This window comes from Haliotis rubra, unplaced genomic scaffold (genome assembly GCF_003918875.1).
Source record: "Haliotis rubra isolate DU_JTF1 unplaced genomic scaffold, ASM391887v1 Scf85, whole genome shotgun sequence".
Lineage (NCBI taxonomy): Eukaryota > Metazoa > Mollusca > Gastropoda > Lepetellida > Haliotidae > Haliotis > Haliotis rubra.
Genome location: NW_025767579.1, coordinates 1045357 through 1064288, shown reverse-complemented (window position 1 = coordinate 1064288; position 18932 = coordinate 1045357). Strand labels below are relative to the sequence as shown.

Sequence of the window (18932 nt, the reverse complement as noted above, 5' to 3'; positions counted from 1 at the left end):
ATTTCATGTTCACATTAGTAATTGTATCTAACAACCATGACTTATAAAGCTTTAAAGTTAATTGCAGTGTGCGTCTTTAGACGCAAGGAAGAAGTGATTTCTTCTGTCTGGTACGACCAACTCTTACTATTTTTTTATGAGAATATGCCCATATTAGTCTGTTCAAACTTTTACCATTAGACCTGTTTGGGCAGGTACACAGGGCACAGGCAATGACATGGTCCAATAGAAATGCTCTATAAATTTGAAGTCTATATGGGAAAGTATGAAAAACATAACATTTTCAATTACACTTATGAATCACATATCACACCTGGTTGCATTAGTGCTGCTTTATTCAGCATACATGTTAAATGATGTCTGTACAAAAGGTGAGATTTGGACACTATAGTCTTTCTCGATATGGTTGTCTCTTTATGGCAGTATGACTTTTATGTTCTTGATTTTGTTGTATTGTCGACAAGATTTAAGACTGCATTGTCAAACACTGCATCATGAAACTTGTTCATTGAATCAATGTTCAATGCTACTTCATGGGGAAAAAAACATACCGAGTGTGACAACTTACCAAAGACTGTGATGTGAGGAAGCATGACTGCAAGATATCTAATAAGGGTGTAAGAAAAGGGGTATATAGATATTACTGTCAGGTTTTATTGGAAACTGTTGTTTCTGCAGTGTTATAATGTTTGATCTGGGGGTCAGACTCAATGACTTGGTTGATACGTGTCATAGCACCTTGGGTCGTTATTCATGATATCAGTCTCTTATCCAGATATTTCCAGCTCACTGTCATATGGCTGGAATATGGCTGAGTGCAGCATTAAGCAACAAACTTCTAACCTCTGATAAGTAACACTGTTATTGAATGACATGCTCTTGTACAAGTACCTCAATATACAGTCTGTGGGGAAATACCAGGAATAGAAGATTCAAGATCATTGTTTTTCTGTTATTCACTTTAAATATATTTGATGAAAGTCATGACATATCCCAGTGATTAGTTTATACTACTGTTGAATCAGATTCTGAAAAATGGCCACTCAAGATAAGGGAATAACTGACTAATTATACCTTGAAACAAACATTTCTGGGTTAGTATAAACCTCAAAATGAATGTCAGTGCAGTCATGAATATGAAGAATAATGGCACAGACAAATGTCTTGAAAGAGGCACACGGTTACTCTTGAAGCCAACATAGTGTTGGAAGCTTGCAGGAAGTTTTTGCCTACAGTTATCCTATCGCACTTTTGCAAGTATAGAAGACACAGATCGAATTGTAACAGATCTCTAATCAGCACCATGTCTCTTGTGTATACTAGCAGGTATAACCATCCTTATAGACACTGTAACATCACACCACATCTCAGACAGTCAAGCATACCCTATGCCTTTACAGTAATCAAGGGGATAACTCTAAATAAAACCAAATCACACTTGAGGAGCAGATAGTTCACACATTTTGTGTAGATATCCTCAGAATTAACAAACAGAAGTACTTACACAACAATAAATTTCAACAATTTTAAAAATATCTCTTATGTGACATCAGATATTTTATGTTTATTTTGAGTAATTTTCATTTACAGGAGATGAATGAGGTGGTCATTGTAGTGAACTATCTGCTCCTCAAGTGTGATTTTATTTTATTTAGAGTTATCTCCCTTGATTACTGTAAAGGCATAGGGTATGTTGTACAGAGTGAGTATGCCAGAATAAACCAACTTGGCTAGGGACAACCATTGATTGCACAAGACGTCAGTACTATGTTCAGCAATTTTATGAGATGAATATGTACATACAGTAATACGGTAAGCCTTTTAGGTGTAACTGATATCACGACACACAGAGGGATATAGTAGATCATGTTGAATTTTAGGGGCTCAATACATGTAGGGAATATTGAGAATGTTAGTTGTGTAGCTGAGTTTGTGTTTGCTGGTCATGCCAGAGATGGAGGGATCTGTTCTTGAAGCAGGGTACAATGGGTGACGTCTATTCTTGGATGGTACACTTTTTATAGTGTTTAATCAAAGCTGTATTAGAAATTATCTTTATTTTCACCTGATGTGCTTCCCTATAGTAGAACTGGTAGTCCACAAGAAAATGTCACTGTATGATCTTTCCTGATTCATTTTATTTCTTGTCTCAGGTTAGAGTTTCAGAGTTATGTTTATATGACCCCATGGGGATTCTGGGTTTGAATCGGTGCCCAGGTACCAGTACCTATGCTTGTCAAAAAAGTGACCTGATAGATCTGATTGAACTATATGTATCCAAATGACTTGAATGATAATGTATCATTGTACCACCGTCATCATATAGCTGGAATACATACATGTTGAATAACAAACAATATGTAAAATAAAGCCAGAGGTTGGTGTCAGAACTATAGCCCATAAATTGTACAGACACTATTCACCATCAAATGAGGTTTTCAACGGATCCAAAACTGTTGGGTATATGGACAAACATTGACAGTAGTCATGATCATTATGTTATTAATGTTGATAAAATTTTGTAAAATTTCATGCTGAATCATGAACATTGAGTTCTTTTGCCTGATTGATATTTCATGAGTACCTGTTCATGACTGAATGCGTTTGTAATGAGGGTATTGATTAGTCGTGTATAGACGTTTATTCCAAATTTCACAAATCAGTGTCATTATATATTGCCAGCTGACACTACAGGAGAGGTACGCCTACTTCAAAACCAGAAAACAATTACGAAAACATATTAACAAAATTGAATAGAAATCTAGCAACATACATTCAGTACTACTGCTTTTGAATCAGTAGTCTTATGAAGACTTATTGTCTACTCTCAAAGAAATGTGGGTAATACGACACAATATCACCCTAGTTGAGTTGCCTCCCAGTAGAGAGCCCCATTATGTGTGTTGAAGTAGAACTATATGTATCCCAGTGTGTGCTATCCTGGATATATACCATTCCTGTGTTTAGAAGATAACAACGGGATAAAGACTGACTTGAAGTTGACAGGAGCTTCTCAGACTCAGGTAAAACTGAAGTTTCTTGAACAAACTTGTGTTTTAACATTCCTTAACTTTAAAGAAGTCATGGAATTTGACTGTAACCTCTCATGTCTGCGGTGGCTATTTGCATTTCTGTTTGTCTTCAGATTGAAGGTTGAGCCCTCTGTTACAAAATGTGCATCAAGAGTTTAAAATGCTTGTCAAAGTATTTGGATATTAACTTTTTTTATTGGATGTTTTATGTAAATTGAATATAAATTTTGATTCTTTACATGTATGTGTTTCGTAGTCATATTTCTCCTAATTGACAAATTGTTAGTTCGGCACTTTGGCATCTGAGAGATAATTGTGCCTATTCTTTTTTACTTTGCTAAATAGGGTTGGGTAAAGAATTGAAATACAGGTTCATTATCATGCCCAGTTATTTAACGGCAGTAGGTTTGACATGCTTTGAAATTATGAGTAGTAATATGTAGAGGATAGAGTGAGTGTCTGCCCAGTGAGAAGGTTAGGTATTGATCCTTTCCTGCGTCATACCAAAATATAGCAAATGTTCTGTTCTTAGTCTGCCTGGTGTTTTCATTCAAGAGTTAAATAGGCACTGTTTTTCTTGGCGCTGGTATGTTGTATTCATGTTAGAACCATGGCATGGTCACTCCTTTGGGCAGCGAAATTAACCCCACACTAGTCTGCACTAGTGCAGACTAGCATGCAAGTACCATACATATGTGCATGCATGCATGCTGATATATCAGCCATCATTCAACCACTTCCATTTCAAACCGAAGAGATGAAACTTGGGAGATTTGGAAGATTTTAGATATATTTAGATCAGGATCTGTATGACAAACTACTGCACATGAGAATATATGGTTTGTGAGGTTATCCAAAGGTTATTCCATCTGCTCATAACACAGAAAACTGAAGTATAGTTGTGAAGACTCCCAGACCTTCCTCACATGTTTTTAACACATGTCACACAAAAAACTCTTGTCTTACAATTTATGTTTTGAAGCACAGATGTTCCAGAGATGCTGGCTTTTTGTCCTCTGAGGCTTGTAAGATATATCATATATCTGGGAGTGATGATATATTACGTATATGTGAGTGACATACAAATTCCTGCTATATTCCCACCTGAGGGGCAAGCACGCACCAGTAAGCAGGAGATATTCTCTTTATTTGTTCTCTTGGTGCTAATACTGTCGGCAAACCAAGGCTCCAGGCAATACAGACAGCATCAGTTTAGAATGAAGTTTTAATGAATTTCAAACAGTTGCCTTCATTTAAAGACCCCTGTTTCAAAGGCATGCATGTCATGTTCTTGTGAGAAAAAACAAGATGTGTGGACATTCTTTGGTGAATTGGAGGTTCTCGTGTTTGGGACATACGTGTTGGTGGCATTAGGCTTGTTTACTTGTAGGTTTAGCCCAGCATGGGTATTTACCCAGGTGAGGTGTCTGCTGCTCCTGTACCTAAGATAGCCCTGAGAGGCTAGCGCAGTGTTTCATGTCCAAAGTCTGTTTATAAACATCAGGGAGATTTAGTGAAACTATGAAAGTCTCATTGGGAAGTAGTTGTTTGTGGAAGCTGAAATGGATCATTTTAAAATTACAAGTTGTGTTGAAATATTATAACTTTTAATGTTTGGTGGTTGTAGAATATGTTTTGAAAATATTGATTCATGTGGGTTGAGTAGGGGCAGTGGGGTGGCCTTGTGGTTAAAGCGTTCGCTTGTCACACCAAACACCTGGGTTGATTCCCCACATGGGTACAATGTGTGAAGCTCATTATTGGTGTCCCCCGCCATGATATTGCTGGAATATTGCTAAAAGCGGCGTAAAACCAAACTCACTCACTCACTCACTCACTCACTCACTGAGTAAATATAGGTGATTTTGTACCATACAGTAGTTAAATGAATACATGTATTGAATGTTGTTCTCTTCATATTTAAAAAAGAAAAAAGTCAGGTATTTATGTTCAAAAGAAGTTGCTATTGCTATGCCTGCCTTGAAGCTATCTAATGTAACAGTATGTTAGTTGTTGCAATGCCACACTCTACAGTATTCTAGATGTATGATGGCTGTCAATAATCAAGTCTGTACCAAACAATCCAGTCATTGATGTTATGGTCAACCGTCACACATCCTTGGGTACAATAACACACAATCAACAAGTCTTGAAACCTGACCACACCATCCTTTAAAGCACCTCACTCATAAGACAAGCATAGGTTGCTGAGTGAGTGAGTACCTTTGCCGACACAGAACCCCCGCAGCATCTTAAGAATGTCGGAGTATCAAAGTCAGGTCTCGTCTGTCATACAGACCCTGAAGAAAATATATCCAAGAAAGCCCACGCAAGTCTAGAAAATGTGGCAAGTCTAGATTTCCAACAACTTCAGGAAATGAAGAAAGTCTCAGGGCTCCTTTTGATTATATTTTTTTTTTTTACTATGAGCATTTCAGAGACTAGTTGTTAGTCTAGTCAGGTCATGAGTCAGTATTTGAGGCCAGTATCAGTTTCTGTTACCGGTAGGTATGAATGAAAATGTGTTGTTGAACTGATGTTAAATAGAAATAATTAACGAACTACAAAGATTGTCATTAGAGATATTACAAGATATGTTGATCTCTGCATCAAGGTACTGTATGTCAAATCCAACAGTACTACTTTGTGTTATGTCTGAATCATTTTGTCAAATAAGAAATAGCAGTTAATGCCAAGGAATGTCGGAATTTTCAAAGAAATGTCTTCCCTGAGCTGTTGCTACTGTCTGACAGGTGGAGGATTACCTCATACTTCTGTAACACTGTTATAACGGCAAGAAAGTTGGAATAATTCATGACTATTGTAAAAAGCCAGCATTTTCATGAGTGAGCAGGTGTAACATGTTGGTATCTGATGAAGATGTTTGACAACAGCCAGTTGACCGAGTGTGGCTGGAGATAAGGTAGTGGGTAGGTGTAAGATGGCACACAGTGGTGTGTCTACCTGATGCACATACAGCCAGGCGACAGAAGTCAGGGACAGCTGACATTTTGACAAGGGATTTGTTGTACATGCGTTCTTTACTCTCTGTCTGGGCAGAAACCTTCTGCACGCTGGTATGTACATATTTCATCAGTTACCTTTTTTTGTTAAGTTATTTTTTCTCATGTGCTGAATGTTTTTGTCAGCATGTAGTGTTTATGATGTATTCTTAATGAGTGACCATTCAATATTTGAAATGATTGCATTGTATCATTCTTGTAATTCAATGATCATCAACAGTCCTGTGGCTTGTCAGAACCCAAATGCTGATTTGTTTTTGTCAAGACTGGTCGATGGGATTAAACTTAATTCACTTGTTATTAGAGTTTGTAGCCACTCCTGATGATGGCAAACATGTACTGTTAAAGGTCACATGCAACCAAAAAATCAAACATAATTAAAACACAATTATCACTTCTTCATGACATATAATATGCATTGCTGATTATGAAAAAACAAATAAACAAAATTATAAGCGTATAATCGCAAATCAAAAGTGCAATAATTTGTACTTGGGTTTACTTCCCAAGAAACGAAGCAGCCGGGATACCGAACCCAGTCAGAGCGGGTGGGTGTGCACTCAAGTGTAACGGCTGGTTCATTAGCAGATGCCGTCTTCACGGCTCATTGTGTGTGTATATATAGAGATATTTATTTACTGTCATAACATATAAAAAGCTCGCGCCTGTGAGATATCAACAAAACATTATGAAAATAGCTCACACCAAAGCCTTCACCGAGTATTCACCAGACAGCCCGCTTCCAAGTTGCGCGAACCTATTTCACTGCGCACGTGCTATGAGCGCAGCCCAGCTGTTGAAACCCGTATTCCCCAGAAAAGTCTGGGGAAAATTAGAGAAACGTTTGAACTCCGATTTCGCGCGTTTTTTTTCATCGCGTTATTTTTCAACTTTATAAGTTGAATTTGCATTTTTGACGCTTTGTTTCGGTAAGTCCATACCGAAAGGTATCAGAATCTGCAAAGTTGTGTTTTACGTTGCATGTGACCTTTAAGAATTTCTGTCGATTTTATTCTTTTAGAAATATAGGGTTCAGTTCAGAATTATAGGCCTCAAGTGCTCTAGTGAACTAGGATTACCATCGCTGGGCTGTTACTTGTCCTCATTACAATTTAGTCTTGGCATAGTGAACTAGTGTGAATTTCAAAGCTGTAAAGTTGAAAGGGGTTCATTGTATTCAAATACTACAGAAACAAACTTTGAACATTGAGGTGACATGGCAAAGAATTTGCTTATGACAGTCCAGTCTACCAGACTGATCGGTCTTTGCTGTGCTGCCTGGTGGCATGGTCTTATGAAGATGATTAAAGTGAAATGATAGAGGTTTCTTGATAATACTGAAGATATCCAGTGCTGCTCTTGATTTGAAACTTCAAAGTCTTGGCTTACTGTTGTTGGCAGTACGGATAAAGTGATTTTTGAAATGGTTGCCATTTCACTCAACACATGAGCTGTTTCACATGAAATTATGGATTGGCGAATTACTTGATCTATAGTCATTGCCTGTTCTCACAGGATGTTGTGAGATAGAATCCACATATAACTGTTGTGTTGGGGCCAGATGTGACATTTAGTTGAAACAAGTGGTATCCGCTCTACATACTGTCACCACCAGACCACAACAGCAGGCTGTAGGTGCAGGTAACTGTTCTGCTGTCTTAGCAAATTACTTCTTGTAGGTTTGCAGTTTGTTAAATGCCACGGTTTGAGGACACATACCGGTAATCAGTCTTTGATGTCTGGCCTTTGTGGACTACCAACCGAAACATTTGGCTATCTGCCACATAGACCTATTCTGTTGGTATATGTCAGTTTGACAGGTAGGTTTAGAGCTAAGCTTATGTGGGACACTGCCAACATTGCAACAATCTGAGATAAAGTTATGATATGTAAGGTAAACAGTTTTGTCTGAAGTGTAGGTTTCATTGATCGAAAGAGCTTCCTAAGCTGCAGACATTTTTCTCCAAAGCTTCAGTAAATTTTCTACTCTTTTGAACCTTTCTGTATGAGTGAATTTCTTAATTCTAGCTCTTTGAAGAGTGTCTGATTGCAGGGCTTGATGTGGAGATAGTGTCAGCGTTGTGACTTTGATACAGTTGGTTGTGGTTTGTTTAGTCTAACCTTTGGCCGTGGTGTTGTAATTCTACTGTTATCAATCAATGGCTGGGGCTGATACAGCTGCACAAGATGGTGGTATCAGTGTGTCCATGTTCCTACACAGACATCCCATATCCACTGGCTCACAACATGTATACAACTCATACATGGTCCTGTCTGCCCTGTGCTCACATTTCCTGGTGAACTGATCGTAAATCTGAGCCTAATCTTGAAGTGGGTCATGAATCATCACCTACTTGCACTATATGTGTGTGGAAGGTTTTTACCTACCTTCTGTCAGAACTAAACCTATACCTTCACCATTCTATCATGCTCACTACCCAGCTTTAGCTGTAACCTTTATCAAAAGATAAGAAGTTTGTTTATCAGTCTTGTGTGCACTTCAGTAAGGCATTCATGGCTGGCACCATGTTTGTCTTGCTCCTGGGGAAACTGTAGTGTAAGCTGGTGTTTGTAATCTGTAGAAAATTAAATGTTTCAGGAATAATTGGAAGTAGTTGTAAGGGGGAATCAAGAATGCAAACTTCATAAAATATCATTCTTGAAAGTAAATAATATATTTTAGCCACAAACTGTATCACCATTTACAACAGTCAAATTTTCAGGTCTCATCTCTTTCAGTATATACAATTACCGTCTGAACACACATTATTAAAAGCCTGGAAATTTTATAACAGCAGAGTTTTATTTTTCACATGCCTATGAAATGAACAGTTGATCATGGTGAACCTCTCTGAAATGATCGATAATTCTACTCACAACTATTCCTCCTAAAGTAGACAATGAATAGAAATACATAAATATTCATGGAATCAGTATTTAGTTTCAGGTCATGATGCTTTTGTTATCCCATAATATACACATATTTTTATACATTTAATTGGAATAATTAGTGCTTGATATAGGACATGCGAGGATACATCTATGTAATCTAGTAACATTAAGTACATCATTATTTACATAATAACAATAAGCAAGACAGTTTCCATTGTATATATCTCAACTTATTAAGAAAACAACTTAATTGCTTGTGGACAAGGGGAAATGTTGGTCATAGGTGATTATTTCTAGGATTGTCCCTGTAGTACCCTTAAAAAGCCAGACCTTCTACTTGTCTTGGGATACCTTTAACACTGTGGACACTGACTCCAGCTGGCTGGATATTACCAATTTGGTATACCTGTGTTTAGCACCAAAGGTTTCACGCCAGTCTAATGAGACTAATATTTATTGCTACTTCTGGGGCACTGGGGTATTCCACCAGTGTTGAAGTGCTTGATCATCAAAACCCTGGTTTGATTTCCCATGTGGTAGTTCAATGTATGGAGCACATTTATGGTGTTGCCAGCTGTGTAATCACTGGAATATTGCTCAAACAGCCATACAGCCATACTCACTCTTTACAATGACCACTGCTGCCACCCAGGCCCTTGTTGAGCAGTGACAGCCTTTATGGTGTAGCATGTAAGAGGATGTGTCTATAGTCAGTCTTCATTGTTTAGCTGTGGATATCTATATATAGTCTTACAGGAAGAAAACTATTTCAAAACAAAGGACTGGAATATACCAGTGATAGTATTTCAGTTACTAGGATGTCCGTTCCAAGTGGGTCCAAAACAGCAGTGTTGGTATATTGAAATGCAGAGAAATACCTCATAACATTTTTTTCACAACTTTATCCTGAAGAATGAATTCTGTGGCTGAGTCCAGACAATGAATCAATACCATCCTATTGATGCAGCGGGGTTCCGTGAAGAGGGCAGGAAGGCATATGTGACGCTATTAATAAATACTCTTGTTCCCCATTGTACACATAATCAATAAGAAACTCTCCACAACTAATTTACCAAATGTATTGCATTGCACTTTGTGATAGTAATTAGATGTCCTGGGAGATCAAGTAGTAAGGGTATCATAATATTGCTGACAGTAGGATGTCACTGTGGGTATGATGCTGGAAATGGCTACTTCACAGTGGGGTGATGGAGGATAGTTTTGTTTCATCATGGTATTATTGCCTGAGTCGATCAGGTTTTATCCAGTACTGAGCAATATATCGGCCATAGTGTGATTAGGCCACTGTGTGGTTATTACTGAAACTTGCATTCCTGTGATGTATCCTGTTACCATGGGTAGATGCAGTTTGGGTTTGATGGTACACTGTAGCAGCCAGGCTACAGATTGTCTTCCTGTAGCCAGCTATACAGGTGTTGGATATGATCCATATTACAGGGATTCAGAGTGTTGGTTTGGAGTGTCTCCTGCTTGTTAGGGCTGACAAGAACTATGATAGGGTGGTGACTTTTTGTGACCTTGTTAGGTGTCTCCAAATACCTTTGTCTCCATATACCTTTGTCATGGATTCATGCAACTGCTATCAACCCTGCTAACTTGGTTATTTACAGGATGGTGTGATATATGTCTGAAATACTACTCCCTGATCGGGGGGTCTGATCCATATTATTGTCCTAATGACGCGTGTAGGTTATTTCTTTTGAGGAATTTCTTTGTAGGGACCAAACAAGTTCTTCAGTCAACTTCAGATGTGCCTTATCTGCACATGAAGTATCAACACTAAGATATCAAAGCAGGTTAATAATACATCACACTTGTTCCACTGGCCATTCTATCTTGTAATATGATGTGAACAGTTTAGTGATATCCTAACAAGACTTGACACCTTTTCTTTGTGCTACTACTTGTAAGTCCCACTCTATAAACTAGTCATAGCTATAAGACCCTTAATGGATCTCTCTCTTGGGCACTATTCTGCAAAGCAGTGTTGTGAATGTGAATAAGATCATCTTAGAGCTAAGATAGCTTTGTTAAACTGGCCCCTGGACTGCTAAACAATGGTTCCCCAATATCAGGATGCTGTCTTCATTTGCCACCACTATGACAAAGAAACCTGTATGGTCAGTCTTAGTCCTACATACCATGATAACACATAAATCAGTTTAATTGAAACCGACATGAACCAAGTCAGTAAGTATATGTTAGTAAACATTCCATAGTAAACATTAGGTAGTGTTCTCCTCCAGCTTTGTGTAGAGATAAATCAGCTGCCTGGCCGGTATGATCAGCAGGTGAGATTCCTGTATGGCAGGTTGTCCTGTAGCAATCCCATGTCCTAATCCACTGTGCTAGCAACAAGAAGCTGACAGGCCTGTTATATGACTGGGACACAGGTACGGTGATTGTCAACTTCCCTGAGTTATAAGCATTCATGCTTGTCAGTAGTCACTACACAGTTTACAAGAACACTGGTTGTGGCCATTGGTAAGTTCAGGTAAGTCAGATGTATAAACTTCTTGTCCACCTCAGTTTGGCCAAATATTTCTTCAGTTGTGAAGATTACACATTGTTTATTTATGTTCTGTTGCTATGTATGTCTTTTTAAGGTTTTAAAGGTTATGATTTTTATTAATATTGAAATTCCGATCAGTACTAATTGGGTGAGTGACTGAATTTACTTATCACAGTTCAAGTGGAACCAGATTTCTATATGGCCAGATGCTACTGACAGAATCCTCTTTGCAAAAATGCAAATGTTTTGTTCGGTAGTTGTTAGCAATCAACCGATTTTCACCTGTAGAACCATCAACAGGTGTGACACAATATTATTGGATTTACCTGAGTGTCAAAATTTCACATTTGGAACTTTTTAATCTTTCTGAGGCAGTCGATTAAATTTGTTTACATTTCAGTTTTTCAAAATGTTGGAAAATTGAGCTTTTCTTGTGGGCTATGTTAGTGAGTGACATTTAGTGGGTGACCTCTCAACACGGCTGAGTGATAGGACAGTTTAATCTATGTGGTTGCCACACTTGTAGCAACAGCTGGACAGGAGGCCCTTAGTCATAGCTGCAGAAATCAATCTGTCATCACTTTGCCGCTTCTCATGTTAGAAGCAGTGATCTCATGTGTACATGATGTAAACTAGGGCATTTGATGCTTGTTGTAACACCCTGTACAGGGATGGAATTAACATCAACTAACCAGAGAGGGTTCACATATAGCAAAACTCCCAAAATGTTTAATATTTTACTTGCCATCGATATGTATTTAACATTTACAAAACTGATTTTGGCAAGTGATATTTCCACAGTTTCTCATAGACTAGGACCTGGTGAATCCAGAATCTATCAGAACCATGTGTATTATGTTTATAGAAATATAGGAATCTTAATTATTAGCCTAAAATGAAAACATATTTACCACTGACTTTGATATGGTTGTAGGTTTAGGTTGGTTGGTTGGTTTGTTGTTTAATGCTGCACTTAACAATATTAGAGCTATATGACAGTGGTCTGTAAATAATCGAGTCTGGACCAGACAATCCAGTCATCAACAGCATGATCATCAATCTATGCAACTGGCTGAGTGAGTGAGTTGAGTTTTAGGCCACAGTCAGTAATATTCCAGCTATATGGCGGCGGTCTGTAAATAATCGAGTCTGGACCAGACAATCCAGTGATGAACAGAATGAGCATTTTCTACACAACTGGGATACAATGACGAGTCAACCAAGTCTGTGAGCCTGACCACCCGTTAGTTGCCTCTTACGACAAGCATGGGTTACTGAAGACCAGTTCTAACCCGGATCTTCATGGGTGGTAGGTTTAGGAGTTGACTATATATGAAAAACGTGATCACTTTTTAAGAACTAGGAATTAAGGTTAGAAATAGAGGATTATGTTCTTTGTTAATTGCCATTACTTTTTGACCCTGACAGTTAGAAGCACACTTGCAGGAAATGTGAGGGAGCTGTTGTTTTCAGTCCTTGCTCTGAAGATCTTGGTTTGATTCTCAAAATGAGTGAAGCCCATATTGTCCCATTTCATATGGCAGCAGTATTGCTAAAAGTGATGCAAAACCCTGCACTCTCACTGAAAGTTTGCATAGGCTTTCCGCCATGTCTTACTGTATTTACCATATTCCAAGGATACTTGTACAGTAAATCATCCAGATGATGCCCATCCTATAACTGCAGGCACGCACACATGGCCACTTCCCTGCTGTCCATCAGCGCTGCCTGCTCATGGTGTAACTTTATGTTGGTCATTAGTAGCAGAATAATGGAAAAACAGGGACTCATTTAGCACAACCACTGTGACTTGTTGGGAGAATCAGTATTTGCCGATCTGATTGATGGAAGATACTCCTCATGAATAATCAGTCTTACTAATCCCGGTGAACATCCTTTGGCTTATGATTCAATAATGTTGGGTCGAGTACTGATATGCTATATCCCGAATGTTGACCATGTGTTTGGCCTTGTCTTTGAACTCTGCTTCAAACCTGACTGTGTATTCGATGGATGGTCCCATGTCAGGGCTGCAGTATGAGTTAAAGGCATTTCATTGTGTTTTGATGGGGGAAAAATCTTTTGATGAAAAGCAAACAGAAAATGTCGATGCTAGAGAAGAAGCAGCCTTGATTATCTACTAAAACAGGTTACATTTGGTGTAAAAGGCTCAATACTGGTGAAGTGTGCATGAATGGATCACTCACTCACACATTGTGATGACTCCTGGCTTTCAGAAAAGGAAAATCATACCCTCATGCACCTATCTACGAAATTATCCCAAATTTAATGCGTCACCACATATTTCAGTGACACAACCATTAGGGGGTAACCATTTGTCTTTATGTTACTGGTATGTGAAGGAATGATTACACTTAGTTTATCAGCAGTCTTAACTTATTTCTCAGTTACATATGTTTGGTGCGAGACAACTGATATACATACTTTGATAATTATCATGGGTGTGTACGTGCCTCAGCAATGTGAACACATTCCCAGGGGTGAAAATAACTTTAAAATTGCTAGTGTACTCTGGTACAGTGGCACATGTAAAATCACTTGCCCTGGTAATTTTTTCCACCATATCGGCTGATTTTCTTGTTGATCTTTTAAATAAACAACATAATTAACATTTGAAAGTCAACTGGACACCGGTACAATGTGATATACAAATTAGATTGCCCGACAGAAAACAACACTGGACTCGGACGTCGGGCAATGGGTTATTTCCACCCCTGATTCCCCAGTTGGTGACATGTTACATCCATGTTAGGGGGATATACCAGATCTATAACATCCCCCTGGAGACCTCTCCCTGGGCCCCTTGAGATGATACTTTGCCCCCTTCCCTTTATCTGACTGAGATGTGGTATGCAGCATCATAAAGCACTTACACAAACAGTATGACATCCAAAAGCCAGACAGACAAGATGAGGTCATTATCAGGAGGATGTGAATGGTCAGGTCAACGACCAAGTTTGGATTATGTAACAACCAATAGATCTAGCAGGGAGGGTGCCATGTGAGAAATGAGATAACTTGTTTGTCCTCCCTATGTGAAGCATGTAATAATGTCTGTAGGCATGTGTTGTTTGGTGTCCTGGTGGAGGGAGCACTCCAATGTCTGGCCAGCTCATGTACATGAGTCTCTGATTTAGATCTAGATCCACACCCATCACTTGAGGGAAATTATGGATGATGACTTATTATTGGAAAATTGGAAATGTGTAAATGAAATCCTCATACATTACTACATGTCATGAATTAACTGTACAATTAGATTAATAAAATTACATATCAAGAATCATGCATCACAAATTGTATCTCCCACCTGGAAATTGAACATATCATATATATCGTGCAGTGATTAGAATATGGCAAATGATTAAGCACTGAAATAATTGTTCTAAAGTTTCTAAAGTTTCAAAACTTTTAAAAGTCTGAATAAGATATCTGTGATATTTCATTGTCTGAATATTAGTATGGATCTATTTGTGTTCTATAACTTAGATTTGCAAAAGCTAATATAGATCTCTGAAAATTTTATAACTTTCATTGATTTACATAGATTATAACCACCATTCAGTTGATTTATTGATTTGCACAATTTGTCTGTTACTAAAACTCGCTTACTTGGATAGGTATTTGTAATACTACAAATAGAAAGTTTGATATTTGTTTGGTTGTAGGTTTAAAAAGATCTGACTTGTTTATACTGCACACTAGCGTCACCAAATGAGATTCGTCATCTCTAAAAATACCAGCAGCATCTTCAGTCAATATTTCCTGAATCATACATTTATTTTGGTGTTTTATATGTATTAGACAGTATTACACAAAGGTCCTTATATGTCTTACATTATCTCAATCAGTACTCCCAAAATATTAGCATGCACATCTGCAAGCAGCCTGGTCTCACCTATACAAATAGATCTGTATTTCGTTGCCACTTAAAAGGCTGTAATATATCATCACACTGTGTGGGCAGGTATTGTTCCACTATTCCTCCTGTGAGGGGATCACATGTGCATCTAGTGTGGCAATTACCAGCTTGGGTTACAGGGCCGGTACAGCAAACAACAGACCCCCATCACTCCACCACCACCACCCTCCCTCCACTACTGCTTCTGCTGCTGATTCTGGTCAATAACCAGCACTATGCATGTTCTATAAATAGCCAGCCACGTAATAACTCGCTGGATGTGGACATTTTCCACAGGATTACTCATGTGCAATGACATCTGTTGAGGCGACCATCCCTTGAAACACCTGAAACATTTTTTGGGGTGATGTCGTGATTTGGTGGAGGGTTGTGACCTAAGGAGTGGATGAGGCTTTCTTAGTGAGTTAGTGGCAGGAGATTGTGAATGTAGAGCAAACAGCAAGGCCTGACCCCATTTGCTGACCTGCCATTTAGAACTGTCAGTGAACCAAGAGAAGTATGTGCTGACAATAGCCAGTCCATTCACCTCTCTACTACACCGACTGGACAACATTTTACTTCACTACCACACAGCATTGTAGCTTAGGATTGTGGAGACCAGGATTTTGGATGAGTAATAGAATCTTGGAGTGCTCTAGGAGGAAGGAAGAGGACATGGTGTACACACGTGGAGCATGATATACAGTGGACTCGCTGGAGGGATTGCTGATATCTGGGCTGGAGAGTGTAGTGTGTGTGGAGAAAGATCTACAGATTACCCTGATCAGGACTACCCTAGCTAGTCAGGAGACCAGACCTCACAGTTTGTGTTGCTCTGTCAATCAGTCAAGGCCTTCATTTGTGTGAGCCTTCGGTGAGAGATCAGCTGCATGCTGCCTGACCTGTCTGTCTCATTCTCGTCTCCAAACTGCATGCTACATTCCCTAACACACTGACCGGCTCCCTAACTAATGGACTAACCTGCACCACTATTTATGGCCCGTGGAACCATAGATAGAAATATGGTCTTGACCAAAGGTATGTTTATGGACAAAAAAATATGTTTAGTTACAAAAAGTCATCCATTTATGTATCTTTACATGTTCAACCATTATGGTAATGTTTTTAGCTTCATAGTGCCAGTATTGATAGCTTTGAAGAAATACTTGTTTCAAAAATATTTTACAAATATCTGAAAGTAATTTATTTTTTTGTGTTAATTATGTCATGTTTTATAGGATTACATTTGTGCATATTTATGATATTGTTCAGGATGTTTTTCATAAACAGCAGGTTGGTGTACAGGATAGGGTGTTATCACTGACCTCAACAAAACTGAACAAAGAAGGTCACATCCCATGTTTCTAATTGTCATTATTCATCATGTGCAGCAGCAAATCTGTACAACCTCACTCAGGTACAGGTCAGGAATAGTGTAACAATTCATTCAGCGTGACATCAGAACAATGTGAGTTCTTGACATGGGAAAAGTAATACAGGTCTAATTTTGACACTTTGTCACAGTCTGGTGATTGTCAAGTTAGAGGTGAATACATGCTTATGTAAAGTCAACAAACTCCATCCCTGCTGCAGGCAAATTGAAAAGACAGGATTAAGGAGATGGGATCATTATCATGAGGTTTATTTGATGAAAACATTAGGTTAGGTCTAAATTTATCTCTCTCTGATGGATTTGACTTAGTGTTGTATTGTTCAAACACAAACATCAGTCATTTGTAGACATGATTCCTGCGCTTGATATTAAATCCACGTCAGGTTGGTCCCACTAAATCCTGGCTACCAGAGATAGGTTGATGAGTTCATTTCATGATGGTTTGTCATGGTGTAGTGGCCGAGAAAGTCTGATCACGATTGGTGTATGCCGGTCTCTTGTTGCTGAAGTTAATATCTTACATACCTGAATTTCAAGTTTCGGCTCAGTAAACTCCCGTAACCTTTTTAGTACACTTCAGTGAGCTTACATATCTAATGGGCTGTTTGCTTGTTACTAGAGAGCCAACATAAAAAACAGATCATAATGAAAATATGTCATGGTGTACAAAATGTGTAAATAAGGGATTGGTAAATGGTTTTTTTAAACATGAGTTCTTGGTTACCATGGAAAGTTATTTGCAGTTTGAACTATTATGGGCCAGAATGAACAGCTGTGCAAGCAGGAATATCAAAGAGTTGTAGGAAAATAGAAATTGTCAGTGATGCTTCAACCATAAAGTAATTTAACATATGTTATATTTGGGATTACTCTTTCTTTGTAAAGTACAAATTCTGTACTTTTGGAGTTGAGTCCCATCCGGGATTCGAACCCACACCCTCACAGTGGGTTCGAATACCGGATGGGACTCAACCAAAAAAGTACTAGAATTTGTACTTTACTAAGAAAGAGTAATCCCAAATATAACATGTTACATTTGACCACTGTCTAAATGGCATTGTGTAATCATAAAGTAATTATTCACAATGACCTATTACAGGACAGGATTGTTAATATATGACATCTCCACTGATCCTGTAACATATGTATGTAGGTTCACCTAATTCAACTAGTTGAGATAATTACATTAAAAATTTTATTTGATAGCCAGAGAAATGTAAATACCAGAATACAATTGTTTTCAGTTTGGTTCCATGACCTCCTTCAGTAAACAGTGCCAATCTTGTATATTTGTATGAGTGTTAGCTTAAACTTCCCTTCCGAAAGATTTCTTGACCTCATGCAAAGTTTAAATGAATACAGTGATAAATACAAATAGACATCAATTTTACCTCAAAAGTTTTCAAATATGTTCAATTGAATCAACATAGTAAAAGTTCATTTATTCAAATACTACAAGACATTCTATATTTGCCACTATTTGAGGAAAAACAGTTTCTCGAAGCAGCTGTGTGAGAATCAAAAGAATTTCATATTCACCATTACAATTTCTTTTATCCAATGAAGTATCAAAATGACCACTATATTAAACTGAATGTATTTAGTCATGCATCTTACAAGTTATGAAATGAAGAAGTGCACATCTTTCCACATTATTATGAAATTATTTGACTATACATGCCAAGCAGGTCACTTTAGATATATTTAATAAGCCATCCCTTGCTGATTATTGTAGGGTTCATGAAAGCCAAACATTAAATCATGCATCCCCTGGTCAAACTGAACATTGGATCATGCACCCCCTGGTCAAACTGAATATTGGATCATGCATCCCCAGATCAAAATCAAGATTGGATCATGTATCCCCTGGTCAAACTGAACATTGGATCATTCATCCCCTGGTCAAACTGAATATTAAATCATGCATCCTCTGATCAAACTGAATATTGGATCATACATCCTCCTGGTCAAACTGAATATTAAATCATACATCCCCTGATCAAACTGAATATTAAATCATGCATCCCACCTGGTCAAACTGAATCAAACTGGATATTAAATCATGCATCCACCTGGTCAAACTAAATATTAAATCATGCATCCCCTGGTCAAACTGAATATTATCCATCCCCAGGTC

General features: G+C 38.2%; 1 protein-coding gene and 1 long non-coding RNA gene across 8 annotated transcripts in view; one reads left to right on the top strand and one right to left on the bottom strand.

The window, feature by feature from the left end:
* The window catches only part of LOC124262711 (serine/arginine repetitive matrix protein 2-like), a 116068-nt gene that overhangs the window by 57190 nt on the left and 39946 nt on the right, over positions 1–18932 (top strand). The window lies entirely within an intron of this gene.
* On the bottom strand, positions 12860–15763 carry LOC124262712. The gene is made up of 2 exons (XR_006894672.1): positions 15400–15763; positions 12860–13510 (listed from the first exon to the last, which is right to left on the bottom strand). It is a non-coding gene; the product is annotated as an uncharacterized LOC124262712 (long non-coding RNA).